At 47.2% G+C, this 20,885-nt stretch overlaps 1 protein-coding gene across 2 annotated transcripts in view; it reads right to left on the minus strand.

Moving 5' to 3' along the window:
* The window catches only part of LOC139267485 (dynein axonemal heavy chain 8-like), a 2,569,686-nt gene that overhangs the window by 372,144 nt on the left and 2,176,657 nt on the right, over window positions 1-20,885 (minus strand). The window lies entirely within an intron of this gene.

Genomic DNA, 20,885 nt, shown 5'->3' on the forward strand with positions numbered 1-20,885 from the left:
CCACTTTTCCTGTGGTATTTTTGTGCCTTAAAGGAATGAGTATTTGTTGTGAATGATGTATTCATTCTTTAAATGCGAGCCATTGATTGTCTACCATCCTACCTTTTAATGTTATAAGAACATAAGAATTAGGAACAGGAGTAGGCCATCTAGCCCCTCGAGCCTGCTCCGCTATTCAACAAGATCATGGCTGATCTGGCCATGGACTCAGCTCCACTTACTCGCCCGCTCCCCGTAACTCTTAATGCCCTTATTGGTCAAAAATCTATCTATCTGTGATTTGAATACATTCAATGAGCTAGCCTCAACTGCTTCCTTGGGCAGAGAATTCCACAGATTCACAACCCTCTGGGAGAAGAAATTTCTTCTCAACTCGGTTTTAAATTGGCTCCCCCGTATTTTGAGGCTGTGCCCCCGAGTTCTAGTCTCCCCGACCAGTGGAAACAACCTCTCTGTCTCTATCTTGTCTATCCCTTTCATGATTTTAAATGTTTCGATAAGATCACCCCTCATCCTTCTGAACTCCAATGAGTAAAGACCCAGTCTACTCAATCTATCATCATAAGGTAACCCCCTCATCTCCGGAATCAGCCGAGTGAATCGTCTCTGTACCCCCTCCAAAGCTAGTATATCCTTCCTTAAGTAAGGTGACCAAAACTGCACGCAGTACTCCAGGTGCGGCCTCACTAATACCCTATACAGTTGCAGAAGGATCTCCCCGCTTTTGTACTCCATCCCTCTCGCAATGAAGGCCAACATTCCATTCGCCTTCCTGATTATCTGCTGCACCTGCAAACTATAGGGGGCACTGGGGAAAAATTGTGATTTTAGTGCCCCAAAAAAAAAAAAAAAAAGAAAAATACAAAAAAAAACAAAAAAAGGAGAAAAAAAAAGGGCCTTGTAAATGTTTGGTGTGTCACCCAGGTCGGGTGGCACGGTTTAATGTTTTTTGTTTTGCAGATAAACTCCAAAAAGAGTTTCATGCATGTTGTAATTTCTCCCCATTCAAATAATATTCCCTTTTACTGTTTTTTTTCCCAAAGTGGATGACCTCACACTTTCTGACATTGTATTCCATCTGCCAAACCTTAGCTCTTCTGCTTAACCGATCTAAATCTCTTTGCAGCCTCTCTATGTCCTCTACACAACCCACTTTCCCACTAATCTTTGTGTCATCTGCAAATTTTGTTACACTACACTCTGTCCCCTTTTCCAGGTCATCCATGTATATTGTAAACAGTTGTGGTCCCAGCACCGATCCCTGTGGCACACCACTAACCACCGATTTCCAACCCGAAAAGGACCCATTTATCCTGACTCTCTGCTTTCTGTTAGCCAGCCAATTCTCTATCCATGCTAATACATTTCCTCTGACTCCGCGAACCTTCATCTTCTGCAGTAACCTTTTGTGTGGCACCTTATTGAATGCCTTTTGAAAATCTAAATACACCACATCCATCGATACACCTCTATCCACCATGCTCGTTATATCCTCAAAGAATTCCAGTAAATTAGTTAAACATGATTTCCCCTTCATGAATCCATGCTGCGTCTGCTTGATTGCACTATTCCTATCTAGATGTCCCGCTATTTCTTCCTTAATGATAGTTTCAAGCATTTTCCCCACCACAGATGTTAAACTAACCGGCCTATAGTTACCTGCCTTTTGTCTGCCCCCTTTTTTAAACAGAGGTATTACATTAGCTGCTTTCCAATCTGTTGGTACATAAGAACATAAGAATTAGGAACAGGAGTAGGCCATCTAGCCCCTCGAGCCTGCTCAGCCATTCAATAAGATCATGGCTGATCTGGCCGTGGACACAGCTCCACTTACCCGCCCGCTCCCCGTAACCCTTAATTCCCTTATTGGTTAAAAATCTATCGATCTGTGACTTGAATACATTCAATGAGCTAGCCTCAACTGCTTCATTGGGCAGAGAATTCCACAGATTCACAACCCTCTGGGAGAAGAAATTCCTTCTCAACTCGGTTTTAAATTGGCTTCCCCGTATTTTGAGGTTATGCCCCCTAGTTCTAGTCTCCCCCACCAGTGGAAACAACCTCTCTGCCTCTATCTTGTCTATCCCTGTCAAGATTTTAAATGTTTCTATAAGATCACCCCTCATCCTTCTGAACTCTAATGAGTAAAGACCCAGTCTACTCAATCTATCATCATAAGGTAACCCCCTCATCTCCGGAATCAGCCGAGTGAATCGTCTCTGTACCCCTTCCAAAGCCAGTATATCCTTCTTTAAGTAAGGTGACCAAAACTGCACGCAGTACTCCAGGTGCGGCCTTACCAATATCCTGTACAGTTGCAGTAGGACCTCCCTGCGTTTGTACTCCATCCCTCTCGCAATGAAGGCCAACATTCCATTTGCCTTCCTGATTACCTGCTGCACCTGCAAACTAACTTTTTGGGATTCATGCACAAGGAGAACAAAGTCTCCACCAAGCGCAGCTCTCCGCCGGCTGGAGTGGCGGCTGTCCTGCAGGAGCCGCTGCTCGGGAATCCGTACCTCCACGACCGAGGTTTTATGTGGCGGTCGGAAGAGAGGTCTGTGGCTGGTGAGGTGACCAGGGTCAGGGACCTGCTCGATGGCGGAGGAGCGGGCTGGATGGCGCCAGGCACGCTGGCGCGGCGCCTAAATTCAGCCGACGTCCGCCACGTGGCCGAAGCCATCGAGTCGCTAAAAACAGCTTTGGGCCCTGACTCTGTTAGGTGCATCGAGGAGGCTCAAGCACGTGGGGAGATCCCGTCCGAACTGACCCCCGTCCGGACGGAATTCCTCATTGGCGGCAAACCCCGGAACCTCCCTCGGGGGCCGGCGCCTCACAACTTGAGCCGCCTCGAGGAAATCCCCTCCGTGCCCTTCAGTTCCGCGCGGAGGGGTTTCCTGTACGGGCTGCTCCTGCACACTCTCAACTTTGCCATCCTCGCCTGCTGTCCGGACACGCCATGGCGTAATATCCTGCCGTCCGGAGGAGGCGGGGGTCCCCGATGGAGGGCACTCTACGCAGGGGTCCTCCCACTATTCATTGGGGACTTGGCCTGGAGGGTGGTGCACGGAGCAGTGCCGTGCAATAAATTTTTAAGCTGGTTCACGGACTCCCAGGCCGCCTGCAATTTCTGCGGTCTGGAGGAGTCCGTGTTCCATGTTTTTATTGAATGCACGAGGTTGCAGCCCCTGTTCCATTATATGAAGGGGCTGCTCCTGAAATTCTGGCTGCACTTCAGTCCCACTCTCCTGATCTTTGGGCACCCTGTGCGGAGGGGAGCGGGTAGGTCTGAAGGCCTCCTCGTAGGACTGCTCCTGGGCACGGCCAAGGGTGCCATCAGCCGGTCCAGGCAGCGGGCGGTCGAGGGGGTCGTTCAACCTGACTGCCTGCCTCTCTTCCGCTCTTACATCCGGTCCAGGGTGTCCTTGGAGATGGAGCACGCAGTGTCCACCAGTACGCTCGCGGCCTTCCGCGAGAGGTGGGCACCGGAGGGACTGGTGTGCATCATCACGCCCGGCAACCAAATTTTAATTTGATTTTACGTTTTAAAGTTTAAATTGTTTTAATTGCCGGTGCTTTTTGTGTCCCCCTTCCCTTTTATAGGAGGCACTGGGGAAAAAATGTGATTTTAGTGCCCAAAAAAAAAGAAAAACACAAAAAAAAAAAGAAAAAAAAGGGCCTTGTAAATGTCTGGTGTGTCATCCAGGTCGGGTGGCACGGTTTAATGTTTTTTGTTTTGCAGATAAACTCCAAAAAGAGTTTCATGCACAAGGACCCCCAGGTCCCTCTGCACCTCAGCATGTTGTAATTTCTCCCCATTCAAATAATACTCCCTTTTCCTGTTTTTTTTCCCAAGGTGGATGACCTCACACTTTCCGACATTGTATTCCATCTGCCAAACCTTAGCCCATTCGCTTAACCTATCCAAATCCTTTGCAGCCTCTCTGTGTCCTCTACACAACCCGCTTTCCCACTAATCTTTGTGCCATCTGCAAATTTTGTTACACTACACTCTGTCCCCTCTTCCAGCTCATCTATGTATATTGTAAACAGTTGTGGTCCCAGCACCGATCCCTGTGGCACACCACTAACCACCGATTTCCAACCCGAAAAGGACCCATTTATCCCGACTCTCTGCTTTCTGTTCGCCAGCCAATTCTCGATCCATGCTAATACATTTCCCCTGACTCCCAGAATCCAGAGAATTTTGGTAGATTATAACGAATGCATCTGCTATAACTGCTATAACTTCCGCCATCTCTTTTAATACCCTGGGATGCATTTCATCAAGACCAGGGGACTTGTCTACCTTGAGTCTCATTAGCCTGTCCAGCACTACCCCCCCTAGTGATAGTGATTGTCTCAAGGTCCTCCCTTCCCACATTCCTGTGACCAGCAATTTTTGGCATGGTTTTTGTGTCTTCCACTGTGAAGACCGAAGCAAAATACTTGTTTAAGGTCTCTGCCATTTCCACATTTCCCATTATTAAATCCCCCTTCTCATCTTCTAAGGGACCAACATTTACTTTAGTCACTCTTTTCCGTTTTATATATCTGTAAAAGCTTTTACTATCCGTTTTTATGTTTTGCGCAAGTTTACCTTCGTAATCTATCTTTCCTTTCTTTATTGCTTTCTTAGTCATTCTTTGCTGTCGTTTAAACTTTTTCCAATCTTCTATTTTCCCACTAACCTTGGCCACCTTATACACTTTGTTTTGTAATTTGATACTCTCCTTTATTTCCTTCGTTATCCATGGCTGGTTATCCCTTCTCTTACCGCCCTTCTTTTTCACTGGAATATATTTTTGTTGAGCACTATGAAAGAGCTCCTTAAAAGTCCTCCACTGTTCCTCAATTGCGCCACCGTTTAGTCTGTGTTTCCAGTCTACTTTAGCCAACTCTGCCCTCATCCCACTGTAGTCCCCTTTGTTTAAGCATCGTACGCTCGTTTGAGACACTACTTCCTCACCCTCAATCTATATTACAAATTCAACCATACTGTGATCACTTATTCCGAGAGGATCTTTTACTAGGAGATCGTTTATTTTTCCTGTCTCATTACACAGGACCAGATCTAAGATAGCTTGCTCCCTTGTAGGTTCTGTAACATACTGTTCTAAGAAACAATCCCGTATGCATTCTATGAATTCCTCCTCCAGGCTACCCCGTACGATTTGACCAATCGATATGTAGGTTAAAATCCTCCATGATTACTGCCGTTCCTTTTTCACATGCCTCCATTATTCCCTTGATTATTGCCCGCCCCACCGTGAAGTTATTATTTGGGGGCCTATCAACGACGCCCACCAGTGACTTTTTCCCCTTACTATCTCTAATCTCCACTCACAATGATTCAACATTTTGTTCATTAGAGCCAATATCGTCTCTCACAACTGCCCTGATATCATCCTTTATTAACAGAGCAACCCCAACTCCTTTCCCTTCTTGTCTATCTTTCCGAATCATCAGATACCACTGTATGTTTAATTCCCAGTCTTGGCCACCCTGCAACCACATTTCTGTAATGGCCACCAAATCATACCTATTTGTAATGATTTGTGCCGTCAACTCATTTACTTTATTTCGAATGCTGCGTGCGTTTAGGTAGAGTGTTTTAATACTAGTTTTTAAACCATGATTTTTAGTTTTGACCCCTCCTGCAGCCCCTTTATATTCAGTGGCCCTTTTTGTTTTTTGCCTTGGGTTTCTCTGCCCTCCACTTTTACTCATCTCCTTTCTGTCTTTTGCTTTTGACTCCTTTTTGTTTCCCTCTGTCTCCCTGCATTTGTTCCCATCCCCCTGCCATATTAGTTTAACTCCTCCCCAACAGCACTAGTTTAGGTTGTTCCCTAAACTACCTTAGCCAACTCGCCCCTCATACCTACATCGTTTGCTTTGTTTAGATTTAAGAACCTAGTTTCGAGCTTAACTAATCACTTTCAAACTCCATCAAATTCTATCATATTATGGTCACTCTTCCCTCAGGACCCCTTTAGTCCAAGGAGGAACAGGAATCCTGTGTTACTTTCTCCTTCTGCGATTATCAGCCCATGGTTTTTTTTTTCCATTTGCACAAGATACTTATGGATGAGATACCCCATTCAGCCCATCTTAACATGTGTCTGAGATTGAGGTAGAGGAGAGTGTCTCACTGGGTAGAAGCTCCTTTCTGACCTGCTCAACTGTATCCATCGCCATCCCTGGCCATCCTTTACCTTTCTTCCCCAAATCTCATTTCTTCCACTGCTTAAGTTTTCCTACGTCTGATAGTGAAGACATTTCAGCCCAAACTACAAGTTCAACCTGCAAGTTTAAAGATAAAAGTGAAAAGTTCAAAGCCTGCAGAGTCCACTGCCCATTGCACGGCGTGTCTTTGTTCTTTGTCTCACAGAGTGTTGCAACGGCTCGGTCTCTGAGGAAACTTGGGGGGCGAGATTGCCCCACACCTGATTTTGGACCCACAGTTCGAATTAAAAGAAAATTTAGCGCCTGGCGAGATGGGCTGTTAAATGTTGCGGAATTGGGTTCTTCGAGCCAAAAAATGTTGTGTGCTGGTAACGGGGCATTCGTGGGACGTGATGCTCAGTGCCGTGCTCAGCACATCAGTGTGATGTAGATGCGGCGCGTCACGCTGACATGTCACAGTGTCCCTCCCTTTTTTTTTAAAAGGCAGGGCTGCAGCAAACTCTGCAGCCGCCTTAGTGGCACCCCCGGGACACCAGGGAGGATGGAAAAGTCAGCCGACACAGAAAAGCTGGCAGCAGCGGCGCTAATACCTCCAGCCTTGCATCTCATGGGGTCATTTCCCCCGCGGGGCGCAAAGGGGTTGGCGCAGATGTCATCACTCAACTGCATTACTGCTTTGAACTACACTCGATTACACAGCTATGTTTCTGCACTGGACTGCACTGGATTTTACCATGCGACTGACTATCTGCTGTTTCTCTATTTCTTCTGCTAAAGTTTATTTTTCCTTTTAACTGCGGCTGTGTCTCTGCTGAACTGGTTTTCAACTTTGCTGGCCATTAGCTGTGGCCTTACGACATATATCACGATCTTTAAACTTGTGTCAACGTCGCCATCATCTTTCTGCACCGCTAGCAACTCTCCTTCCTGCAGCACATCCTCGAACTTTCTACACTTCAAATAACTTCTGGATTTCTCTCGCCTGCTCCATGCTGGCCCATCCTCTTCATGTTCGGAATTGTCCTTCCATGGGACCTCTGACTTTGACCCTGGTCTCCTTACTATTGTATCCTGTTAACTACTACATTTAAACAAGCCTATGAGACCTGAACTTTTCCCGTACACATTTTTGTGTGCACTTTAGCTGCTGCTCCGGACCCGAGCCATTCAATACTTTTCCACTTTTTTGTCCACTTTCCTTTTCTCTTTATCCCTCCCTGACCATTCTCTCCTGGGGCCAAAATTCACGGTCCCCGAAAGGACAGCTACCGCGGAGTTTGGGCGACCGACTGATAAAATCGATGGGCTGCCGCGGTCGGATGATTTTCCCTCCCCGAACAATAGTCAGCTCGGGGAGGATTTGAGCGGTGTGCACTTCCACCGGAAACAGCGCGGTGAAGCCGCGGTAAAGGAGACTTTCCAGCGGAGAGCTCTGCAGCGTGTGGGCTGCAGAAAAGCCACCAGGACTGGGATTTTCAGCTGCACAATGGTAAGCCTTTTCCCAGCAGTGCCCCTGCAAGGTATTCGAGTCAGTGCTTGAATGGGACACCGCTGGAGTGTTGCCACGATTGGGGCCCTTTGGTAGGGGAATAGTTTTATTCATTTTACTAATTTTATTTCAGATTACAGCATCCACTATATTTATCTTTTAATAGTTTTATTAATTATTAGTGATTTTATTTAAGATTACAGTATCCACTGTATTTATCTTTTAATAGTTTTATTAATTATTAGTGATTTTATTTAAGATTACAGTATCCACTGTATTTATCCTTTAATGATTTTATTAATTGTTTTGGCTCCATTCAACCTGCCGAGTGCTGCTCAGAGGTTTGCACATAATTTTGTACAACTTTCAGGCCTGACTCTTTAGTGGATTCCTGTGGGCTGCAGAGACCTGCTTGGCAGGGGTCACCCTGAGGTTGGGAGGAGTGTTGGGAGGACAACACCTGGTACACCTGCTCAGAAGCCGGGCGGCATTAAGGAGAAGACGTCACCGTCAGCATCATGCAGACAAGCAGCGGGCAAGGGAGGCAGCAGCCATGATTCATTCATTCTGCTCCAGACCAGTGTGCCTGCTGTCTTCACCGGCCTGAATAAGGAATGCGGTTGGCTGCTTGGGGACAAGGGATATCCCCTGTCCACTTGGTTGCTCACTCCACTGCGGAACCTCAGGACAGTGCCAGAGCATGCGTACAATGACGCTCATTGTGCCACCAGGTGTATCATCAAGAAGTGCATAGGCATCCTTAAGCAGAGGTTCCAGTGCCTAGACCTCTCTGGTGGCATCTTGCAGTACTCTCCTCAATGGTTCTCCATAATAGTCGTGGTCTGTTGCATGCTGCACAACCTGGTCATCATGAGGGGACAGCCGCTGGAAGTCAAGCCAGCAGTACCACCTGAGGAGGAGGAGGACGTGCAGGAGGAGGAGGACGTGCAGGAGGAGGAGGAGGTGCAGGAGGAGGAGGAGGAGGAGGTGGCGCAGTTGGAGGCGGCGCAGGAGGAGGAGGAGGAAGTGCAGGAGGAAGATTCCCATCGCCCCAGAGCTAGGAGGCGTTGACCCATTGCCACCCTGGAAGGGCAGGGTGCAGACTGATGTATCCTCACATATATGGAGGTGCCTGATACCTCCCCTGCAATCATCTTCCATGCATTATGTACTGGCAGTCTGCCAGGTCTCCCCACGTCAGGAAACAGTATTCTTCTTCTGTCCTCTACATCGTCCATCAGTGTCTCCAGCTCCATATCAGTGAACCTGTTGGCTCTCCTTGCACCTCTTACACCAACCATCCTTCCAACATGCTTCCCCTCTCAGGGCCTTGCTGCAAACCCTGGCCTTTACCTGCATGCTGAATTTCTCAGTGGTGATAATGCTCAAATTAAGACTGCCACACCGCTGAAAAATCTACTTTGGAGGGTTCATTAGGGCTGGAAGCCATTTGTTCACTTTTGGAGCTGAATGTGGGATGGCCCAGCCATGAAAAAATTTCGGCGCTAATGGCCACAAAAAGATGGGGGGGGGCACCAGCTTTCCAGCGGTACTGAATTTCGGGCCCCTGTTGTCATACCTCCTTTCATCTCTCCTCTCTTGGGTACTCCACCCTCCCAAATCCCTACCCCAATCCTTCATTACTCTTCGACTTTCAAACTCTTCTGCCGCCGTCCCAGGCTTAATGCATCCTAGATAAGCCTACAACTGCCCCCTGTGCCTCTCTTGGCAGGCTACGAATGGTCCACTGAGGTACTCGTCGATGCCTCCTTAGGAGCATCACCAACTGTTCCATCCTACTCTCTCACTGACCTTCCCGACAAGCGTGCCCACTTGGGGCTAATCTTGCCAATCTCCTTCCCATCTAACTCACCCCACTCCCCCAGCGCTGACCCTGTAGAAACTGGCAGAGGGGCAGCCATTACCGACCCTCTCCGCATCTCTCTCCAGGATGTCATTTCACTTGCGAAGAAGGCCCTTGCCATCCATGACCGTATCGTGGATAATGACATCGGCATCAAGGCCCTGACAGAAACTAGATTAAGGGGCGATGACACCTTAGCCTTAAATGAAGCCTGGCTATAGCTTCCACACCGCACAGACCGGATAATGGCTCTCATCAGGGAATCACAACTTGGTCTGTCCCCCTAATCCTATAGCACTTCCTCCTCCCTTGAGCACCTCATCTTATTCCATCCCCTCACCTCTCATTTAAAATTTTCATTCACTATCGCCCACCCAAGTACCATAAAAATGTTATTACCGATATTTCTTCACTACTTTCCTCCCTCTGCATCTGCACCGAACGACTTCTGATCCTCGGTGATTTCAACTCCATCTCAATTCATCATGCTCTCTCTCCTCTGAGTTCATTAGCCTCCTGTCCTCCCTTAATTTCTCCCTCCATGTAAACTCCACAACACATATTCAGGGCTGCCCCCTCAACCTTGCCATCCCTCGTGGTCTCGCTACTCCCTTAGTGTCAATCGCGGATAAGGCCATCTCTGACCACTTCCTCGCATCGCTCTCCATCCACATCCCTCTTCCACACTGCCTCCCGCAACCCTACCTCCTTCTGTGTCTGCCCCTGGAAAAAACTCTCTCCTGACACTCTTACAACTGCACTTATGAACATCTAACTGTCCAGCCTTTGGCCCTCCATTCACCATGATATTTCTGCAGCTACTGATCTGCTCAATCACACCCTCACCACCATCTTTGATGCCTTAGTCCCTGCTAAAACAATGACTCTCCCTCACCCTGGTCATCCCCCTGGGTACAGCCCTGATCTTTGCTCCTTTAAGTACAAGGGAGAAGACTTGAATGGATATGGTGGACAACTGGTTTAAACATTCACCGCCAGTTCTAGCTGGACCACATAAAGCATTATTGGGTGCTCTCTTGTCTGCCAAAATTGCTCACTATTCCAGAATCATTCTGGAATGTAAAGATAAACCCTGGCTTCTGTTCTCCACTGTTAACCATCTTTTAAACCCCTCTCCCCAGTCTCCACCCTTCTCTCTGGCAATAAGTGTGAGGAGCTCATGGACGGCTTTGTCTCTAAGATTGAGATCATGCGTTCGGCCGCCTCCGCCTCTTCCCTTCCTTCCCCAAGCCCACCGAGCCAAACTTCTCTAAGGATCCCTCCTGCCTAGCCCTGGCCTCACATCTTTCTCCAGTTTCTCTAATCTACTCTCATGACCTTTCCGAGCTCATCCTGTCCACAAGACCCACTTCCTGCTCCCTTGACCCTATTCCCACCAAACTGCTGAACACCCAAATTCCTTTACTGATTCCCATGTTAGCTGACATTGTTAACAGTTCTTTCTCCTCAGGTACTGTCCCCTCTCCCTCAAATCTGCCATCATCACCACTCTCCTCAAAAAAAACCCTCGACCCCTCTGCCTTTGCAAACTACCGTCCCATCTCTAACCTTCCTTTCTTCTGAAAAGTCCTTGAATGTGTTGTCACCTCTCAAATCCGTGCCCATCTTTCTTGCAATTCCATTTTTGAATCCCTCCAATCAGGTTTCCGCGCCTGCCACAGTACCAAAACAGCCCCATTCAAACTCACAAATGACATCCTTTGTGACTGTGACAAAGGTAAACTATCCCTCTTCATCCTTAGAAACATAGAAACATAGAAAATAGGTGCAGGAGTAGGCCATTCGGCCCTTCTAGCCTGCACCGCCATTCAATGAGTTCATGGCTGAACATGTAACTTCAGTACCCCATTCCTGCTTTCTCGCCATACCCCTTGATCCCCCTAGTAGTAAGGACTTCATCGAACTCCTTTTTCAATATATTTAGTGAATTGTCTTGTCTTGACTTGTCTTCTTGACTTGTTGCAGCCTTTGACATGGTTGACACGGTTGACCACTCCATCCTTCTCCAACACCTCTCCACCATCGTCCAGTTGGGTGGGACTGCACTCGCCTGGTTCCATTCTTATCTATCTAATCGTAGCCAGAGAATCACCTGCAACAGCTTCTCTTCCGCTCCCGCATCATTCCCTCTGTTGTCCCCCAAGGATCTATCCTTGGCCCCCTCCTATTTCTCATCTACATGTTGCGCCTTCGCAACATCATCCAAAAATACAGCATCAGTTTTCAAATGTACGCTGATGACACCCAGCTCTGATTCACTACAACTTCTCTCAATCCCTCCACAGTCTCTAAATTGTCAGACTGCTTGGCTGACATCCAGTTCTGGATGAGCAGTAATTTTCACCAATTGAATATTGGGAAGACCAAAGCCATTGTTTTCTGTCCCCGCCACAAACTCCGTTCCTTAGCCACTGACTGAAAACCCTCTCCCTAACTTCTGTCTGAGGCTGAATCACACTGTTCGCAACCTTGGTGTCATATTTGACCATGAAATAAGCTTTCAACCATATATCCGCAGCATAACGAAGACCGCCTATTTACACCTCCGTAATATTGCCTGTCTCCGCCCTTGCCTCAGTTCATCCGCTGCTGAAGCTCTCATCCAATGTCCTTGTTTAGTCTAGACTTGACCATTCCAGCGCAATCCTGGCTGGCCTCCTACATTCTACTCTACGTAAACTAGAGGTGATCCAAAACTCAGCTGCCCGTGTCCTAAACTCGCACGAAGTCCCGCTCACCCATTACCCCTGTGCTCGTTAACCTAACCTACATTAGCTCCCGGTTAAGCTATGCCTTGATTTCAAAATTCTCATTCTTGTTTTCAAATCCCTCCATGGCCTTGCCCCTCCCTATATCTGTAATCTTCTCCAGCCCGACAACCCCCCGTGATGTCTGCGCTCCTCTAATTCTGCCCTCTTGAGCATCCCTGATTATAATTGCTCAACCATTGGTGACCATACCTTCTGTTACTTAGGCCCCAAGCTCTGGAATTCCCTGCCTAAACCTCTCTGCCTCTCTACCTATCTTTCCTCCATCAAGATGTTCCTTAAAAGCTACATCTTTGATCAAGCCTTTGGTCACTTGCGCTAATTTCTTATGTGGCTCGGTGTCAAATTTATTGGCCTGAAAGTTGCGGCCTCTCCTGGTGTGTGCGCGATTCACGTGTACGATGCACCTGAAGAGGCTTCGCAAATGCCGGTTCTCGGCACGCAATGCGCATGCGCCGAGAACCGGCTTTTGTAATCTGTCAAAATTTCTTTTGACAGTTCCAACGCATCCCCGGGACAAGGACATTCGCGTCGGAGATTTGGGTTATTTGCCCAACACTTGCATAGCAAATGTCCTTCAAACACTTACACCTTGTATAAGCAGACATATAGTCTACTTTTACCAGTGTAAGAGTTTTAAAACATAGAAAAATTAAATGTTACTACTTATTTTGATATTAAAAACCCTGTCTATGAAGGTAAGTTTATTTTTAGCAGTATTAAAACATTATTAAAAAAATTTCAAAAAAAATAATTTTTCTCTAAAACATTTAATTTAATGCAATTTCAATTCATTTAAAAAAAGTGAAGTGTACTTTTTATTTATGTTTGTGTTTTCTTTGACTTTAGTTCGGAGCTCCCATTACTATCAATGAGAATATTGAGAGTGGTGCTCCAGGCCCCAATGATCCCAGGATACGCATACGATCCTGGAAGACATGTTCCCGTACACTGGACTGCTAAACAAGGCCTCAGAGCGCAATCCTACGTTCCTCCGGGACCATCAGATATTTTCGTAAAAAATGTTTCGGTCGGAGGCGTTCGCCCACAGGAAGCCTGCGACCGCAATTTTCTCCCCATCATTTCATAACACTCCTGTGAAGCACCTTGGGATGTTTCGCTATGTTAAAGGTGCTATAAAAATTCAAGCTGTTGTTGTATCCAGAACAATGCTACAATCACTTCATTGCTTTATCTAGTAATTTCATTAATGATTCCAGTGTTTTGAGTTCCTTCACTCTGGATGTCTATTCCAAGCGTTGATCACTTAGGGCTGGATTTTATGAACCTCAGCAGTGGGTGATGTTGTTGGTGGGTCCTGACCCCGCTGCTGTCTCCATCCCAGACTCTGAAATGAATTTCCCCTGATTGGGCTTATTAAAACCATCCAGAGCATTTCCCGGCCAATTAGAGGAAGCTGATGATGTCATTTGATGATGCATCATCAGCCGGTTTCCTTAAAGAGATCACAGCCAACTTTCTTTTGGTATTTGTACTGTCAGTTTTCTACAGTTTTGAGGTGCTGCAAACATTGCCAAGCACTGCCGAGAGATGCAGAGCTACACCCAAGCTCTCCCATGACTCCCTCCTTATACTTATGGAGGGCGTCACAGCACATGGGTAGTTTCTCTCCCTTCCCATGAGTGGAAGAGACCTCCCTAGGAGATCAACACAACCTGGTTGTGCATTGCAGAGGAGGGCACAAGCAGGGATGGGTCAGGAGAACCTGGGTGCAGTGCCGCAAATGTTTCAATTATCGCAGTCGATCACGAAACATTACTACAAAGTCAAACTCAATCTCATTCTGTTGTGCCTCTCATCACATCCCCATCACTCTGCGTTCCCTACCCTACTCCTGCACATCCTTACTCACACCGACTTACCTTGCACCTCCACCCATCACTCTCTATCTATATTATCACATCCCCATCTCACTAGCCACCCGTCACACTCATCCTCATGCAGAGAGGATGTTTCCACTGATGGGGGAGACTAGAACTAGAGGGCATGATCTTAGAATAAGGGGACGCCCATTTAAAGTAGAGATGAGGAGACATTTTTTCTCTCGGAGGGTTGTAAATCTGTGGAATCCGCTGCCTCAGAGAGCTGTGGAAGCTGGGACATGGAATAAATTTAAGACAGGAATAGACAGTTTCTTAAACGATAAGGGGATGAGGGGTTATGGGGAGCGGGCAGGGAAGTGGAGCTGAGTCCATGATCAGATCAGCCATTATCTTATTGAATGGCGGAGCAGGCTCAAGGAGCTGTATGGCCTACTCCTGTTCCTATTTCTTATGTTCTTATATGCTTGTGGAGGGAGTCAGAGAACGCAGAGAGGTCTTCTTCCCTTCTGATGGGTGCAAGAGACCTCCCCAGGAGACCAAAAGAGACTGGCTGGAGATAGAGGAGGTAAACAGCAGGGACATAAGGAAGACCTGGGTGCAGTGCAAGAAGAGCTCCAATTATTTCTTTAGATCAGGAAAGGTGAGTGCAAAGCCACACTCAACTTCATCCTGCTGTGCCTATCATCACATCCCCTTCACTCTGCCTTTCCAACCCTACTCCTGCACATCATTACTCACACCAAAATATCTTGCACGTCCACTCATCCCCCTCTCTCTATCTACATATTCACATCCCCATCTGATTAACCACCCCTCATCCTAATGCAATCATACCAACTAACACTACAAAAGGAGGCCACTTGGCAATGGCATCCCATTCCCTCATAGTCACCCTCTACATATGTAACTCATCCATTCCTTACACTCATTCCATCACTCTCACTCAAACATCTCTCTCACTCAAACATCTCTCTGTTCCCTCCTTGCAGGAGAAGATAGCCCACAATAAGAGATGGAGAACCGGAGGTGCCCCTCAATCATTGGCCACGTTGATTCCAGCAGAGGAGGGCACTCTGGACATCTCTGCAGAGCAGCTGGAGGTGGGAGACGGAGAAGGGGGACATCTCCGCAGCCTGGTGACAGAATGACATCTCATACAGCCACATGGCATACAGCAGTCACTCATATGGAGACTGATGTCAGCAGCCAGTGAATGTTCATCATGTGCATTATGATATTGTTACCCATTCTTGATGTGACATTTCTAAATAAGCACTTTGCTGTCCCACAGGTCCATCAAGAGCCCCCCACCCCTGACAAGGCACAAGAGGAAGATTACTCCTTCGAGGAGCCTTAGGCTTCTGAGGGTACACCCAGCACCAGCGCAGATCCACACACCTCGGTGGGTCCTACGTGAGGTACAGTAGTCTTGTCACCTGCTGTCTCATAAATCACAAGTGAGCAAGAGCAGACAGCGGAGACAGTGATAGCAGTGGAGACTCTTCGCCGTAGGGCGCAGGATACTCCCAGCTCTACTCAGCTGCATTCTGACATAGAAACATAGAAAATAGGTGCAGGAGTAGGCCATTCGGCCTTCCAGCCTGCACCACCATTCAATATGATCATGACTGATCATTCACCTCAGTACCCCTTTCCTGCTTTCTCTCCGTGCCCCTTGATCCTTTCAGCTGTAAGGGCCACATCTAACTCCCTTTTGAATATATCTACGAACTGGCCTCAACAACTTTCTGTGTTAGAGAATTCCATAGGTTCACAATTCTCTGAGTGAAGAAGTTTCTCCTCATCTCGGTCCTAAATGGCTTACCCCTTATCCTTAGACTGTGATCCGATTCTGGACTTCCCCAACATCGGGAACATTCTTCCTGCATCTAAACTGTCCAATCCCGTCAGAATTTTATATGTTTCTATGAGATCCCCTCTCATTCTTCTAAATTCCAGTGAATATAAGCCTAGTCGATCTAGTCGTTCTTCATATGTCAGTCCTGCCATCCCTAGAATCAGTCTGGTGAACCTTCGCTGCACTCCCTCAATAGCAAGAATGTCCTTCCTCAGATTAGGAGACCAAAACTGTACACAATATTCAAGGTGTGGCCTCACCAAGGCCATGAACAACTGCAGTAAGACCTCCCTGCTCTTTTACGCAAATCCCCTCGCTATGAAGGCCAACATGCCATTTGCCTTCTTCACCACCTGCTGTACCTGCATGCCAACTTTCAATGACTGATGTACCATGACACCCAGGTCTCGTTGCACTTCCACTTTTCCTAATCTGTCACCATTCAGATAAAATTGTGCCTTCCTGTTTTTACCACCAAAGTGGATAACCTCACATTTATCGACATTATACTGCATCTGCCATGCATTTACTCACTCATCTAACCTGTCCAAGTCACCCTGCAGCCTCTTAGCATTCTCCTCACAGCTCACACTGTCACCCAGTTTAGTGTCATCTGACAACTTGGAGATATTACATTCAATTCCTTTGTCTAAATCATTCATGTATATTGTAAATAGCTGGGGTCCCAGCACTGAACCTTGTGGTACCCCACTCGACACTGCCTGCCATTCTGAAAAGAACCCATTTATTCCTACTCTTTGCTTCCTGTCTACCAATCAGTTCTCCATCCACATCAATGCATTACTCCCAATACCAATAATGTGCAAGAGATTGCACATTAATCTCTTGTGTGGGACCTTGTCAAAAGCCTTTTGAAAGTCCAAATACACCACAACCACTGGTTCTCCCTTGTCCACTCTACTAGTTACATCCTCAAAAAATGTTAGAAGATTTGTCAAGCATGATTTCCCTTTCATAAATCCATGCTAACTTGGACCGATCCTGTCACTGCTTTCCAAATGCGCTGCTATTACATCATTAATAATTGATTCCAACATTTTCCTCACTACTGATGTCAGGCTAACCGGTCTATAATTCCCTGTTTTCTCTCTCCCTCCTTTGTGGGGTTACATTAGCTACTCACCAATCCATTGGAACTGAACCAGAGTCTATAGAATGTTGGAAAATGACCACCAATGCATTATCTATTTCTCGGGCCACTTCCTTAAGTACTCTGGGATGCAGACTATCAGGCCCTGGGGATTTATCGGCCTTCAATCCCATCAATTGCCCTGAAACAATTTCCTGTCTCCAAGCAGCCAGCTGGAAAGTCAGTTTGGAGGTGTGAAGAGCTAAGGGAGGGTGGACTGGCGCAGGACGAAGGACTCATGACAGCTTCCGGGGAATTTGGGGCACACATGCACGATGATTTTTCTATGATTGTAGATGAGTTGTACATTGAGGGAGTGGAAGCCTTTGTGGTTCACAAACACTCCTGTGTTATAAAGGGGTGCCCTGATGGCCATGTGTATGCAGTCAATGACACCCTGCACCTGTGGGAGTCAGCCAGAGTTACAAAGGTCAGCGCCCACTAAGTTACACTGGTGTCATCAGTGGTAACGTTGATGTAATTGGCTGACCTGTTTGATGCATCAATGACTGCAAGACGCTGCAAATGTCTGCTCCAAATCTCGAGATAGGGCCTGATGCAAAGAAGTTGAGGGAACTGGTTATTTTGATAGCCACTGGTAAGGGGTGTCCACCAGGTCCTCTGGGCTTCAGGTCTTGCTCCAGCCAGCTGCTAATGTCTGCAATGGCCTAGCACGATAACCTGAGCCTCCATTGGAATTACTGTTCAGTCATTTTGAGGAAGCTTATCCTCTGCCTGTATACTCTGTTTTGGGGGTATCGCCTCTGGCATAGTGCTGTCCTGCACTGATGCCCTCTGTCCTGTGGTGTATCAGGTTGTTGTGGAGAAGTCTGGTGATGTTGTTGTTGCTGCTGCTGCTGGTGTGCCTGCTGCTGATGTTGGGGCTATTGTGATCTGATTCTGAGGACCAAGGCGATACAGTATAAACAGCACCCATGCTGATGTAATAGATGGCATGTGAAGTGGAGGTCAGAGAGCAATCAGTCAATGGTGTCATAGTAATAGCCCTCCTGTATGGCTCAGAGACGTGGATCATGTACAGTAGACACCTCAAGTCGCTGGAGAAATACCACCAACGATGTCTCCAGAAGATCCTACAAATCCCCTGGGAGGACTGACGCATCGACATTAACGTCCTCGACCAGGCCAACATCCCCAGCATCGAAGCACTGACTACACTTGATCAGCTCCGCTGGGCAGGCCACATAGTTCGCATGCCAGACACGAGACTCCCAAAGCAAGCACTCTACTTGGAACTCCTTCACGGCAAACAAGTCAAAGATGGGTAGCAGAAACGTTACAAGGACAGCCTCAAAGCCTCCCTGATAAAGTGCAACATCCCCACTTACACCTGGGAGACCCTGGCCAAAATCCGCCCTAAGTGGAGGAATCACATGCGGGAGGACGCTGAGCAACTCGAGTCTCATCGTCGAGAGCATGCAGAAATCAAGCACAGGCAGCAGAAAGAGCGTGCGGCAAACCAGTCCCACCCACTCTTTCCCTCAACGACTATCTGCCGCACCTGTGACAGAGACTGTGGTTCTCATATTAGACTGTACAGCCACCTAAGAAGTCATGTTAAGAGTGGAAGCAAGTTTTCCTCGATTCCAAGGGATTGCCGATGATGATGTGTAATGGTAGTAGCAATGAGGTGCCAGTGGTTTCCGAATTTGTAGAAAAGACTTGCAAACTCTCGGAGGAAGAAATTGACCTGGTTTGCGCCTCCCATTAGTGCCTGCGGGGGGCAGTAATGGGGTGCTAAGGGGTTACCGACCATGAGCGGCAAAATCACTGATGCCCGTGAACCTCGCTGGCGGTTTTGCGCTGGTGCTAACACTTACCACCTTGCTCTATTGCACCCTGGAGATCGTGATGTCATCCATTCCGTAGCACCCCATTACTGCCTTGGATGTAATATTTGCTCCTGCCCCTCAGCATCACCAGGCGTCAACAACAGCAGCTGCAGGAGGTGTTGTCACCTCGGCTGGCCACTTGGGGAGCTCTAACTAAAGGCAATGGTGGTCATGCAGGGCAACATTTATTTATGTCCCCATTCTGGTGCCTCTCGGTTTCCTTTGCCGGTACAATGGCTGAGCCCTGCACTCTCTTAGCGTACTTGGTACTGCTATGCACGTAGTGCAGGTGCCGTGCCCAACATAGACAGCAGAAAAACTCATTCTCCCCAGCATTGGCCCTTCCCTTTCAGCGAGGGAAGAAACCTTGGCAGCACTGCACTGAACATTGCTCAACGCTCTGCTGATACCGGCCCTCTCGCTCCCTTTAGTGCTCTAAGGGAAGTGATAGCACTTGATATAGTGCTCCACTTCCCTCTTGGAGCGCTAAAGCGGAAGTTCCCGTCAGCTGCAAATCTTTTTCGCCCAGCGATACCTTTGCGCTCCTCCAAGCGTTATCACCCCAAATGAGGCGCTACACAATTTCTAGCCCCATAGACCTAAATTTGTGCTGAAAATACACTCAGCAACAGCATTTCCATTGGGAAAGTAAATAGGTGTCAGGTATCAGTATTTATTGTGCTTTCCATGCTCTGCAATAATGATTTTGATTAATGACCACTGAACTTCCACCTCAGCTTGAAAAACGTGGTTCCCAAGTTGCATGATTCCCGTGGTCATACAGTGAAATTCAAAACGTCTGGTTAAAAAGACGGTTAAGGGTCTGACAACAAGCTGATAATGATCTAAATTTGGTCACCCGCCTCTGTCGTTCAGGTCGCTGCCACGCTGGCAACCATGCCTGAGTTAAAGGTGCGAGGAGGCGGGATGACGGCGGGTTCTCGACCCGCTCCAATTTATTTCTGCTTTTACTCTTGATCTGCCTCCGATCCCGCATGCACGGAGGAATGAAAATTCTGTCGAACGTTTCAGGTCAATGGCCTTTAATCAGAACAGTTCTGACAAAAGGCCATCACCCTGAAACATTGGGCCTGGAATCCCGGTTCTGGTCTTCCTGCGGGCGTTCGCCTGTAAATAAGAAGAAAGAACCGCATCTACCTGTTGCTCCTCCACACACTGGTGATCCCGGCCTGAGGCCTTCCCTTCCCGCTCTTCGCAGCGCGTTCATGTCTTCCAGATGCGAAAGGAGAAGCTGGAATCATGTGGCATTGGACAGCCAATGAAGGTACAGTATTCTCATTCTTAATAATGGGAACTCCGTAAGTAGGGGTTCTCATTATTATGAATTAGAAAGCCCTCCCAAACGTCCAAACACATAATAAAAAATAAAAAAAACTCACATATTTAATATTAATTTAAATTAAAGTTAATAAATGTTTGAGAAAAAATAAATATTTTTTGGATTTTTTTGTGTAATTAGAGTTTAAAATAAACTTACCTTAATGGACAGAGTTTTTAACATAAAAATGTGTTTTTAAATTTTATTTTGATATGTTTTTTATATGCTGTGAAACTCTTACGCTGGTAAAAGTAGGCTATGTGCCTGCTCTTACCAGGCGCAAGAGTTTGAAGGTCATTCGCTGGGCAAGAGATGGGCAAATAGCCCAATCTCACCTGCGCAGATACCCTTCTCCCGAAGATGCGGAAGACCTTTGACAGATCGTAAAAGGGTATGGACCCGGTGAGGCCGCAATTTCAGGGCTATTAACTCTGTTTCTCTCTCTACAGATGCTGCCTGACTAGCTGAGTATCTCCAGCATTTTCTATTATTAGGTTTAGAGTAGTTAGTGCT

Source organism: Pristiophorus japonicus, chromosome 7 (genome assembly GCF_044704955.1).
Source record: "Pristiophorus japonicus isolate sPriJap1 chromosome 7, sPriJap1.hap1, whole genome shotgun sequence".
Lineage (NCBI taxonomy): Eukaryota > Metazoa > Chordata > Chondrichthyes > Pristiophoridae > Pristiophorus > Pristiophorus japonicus.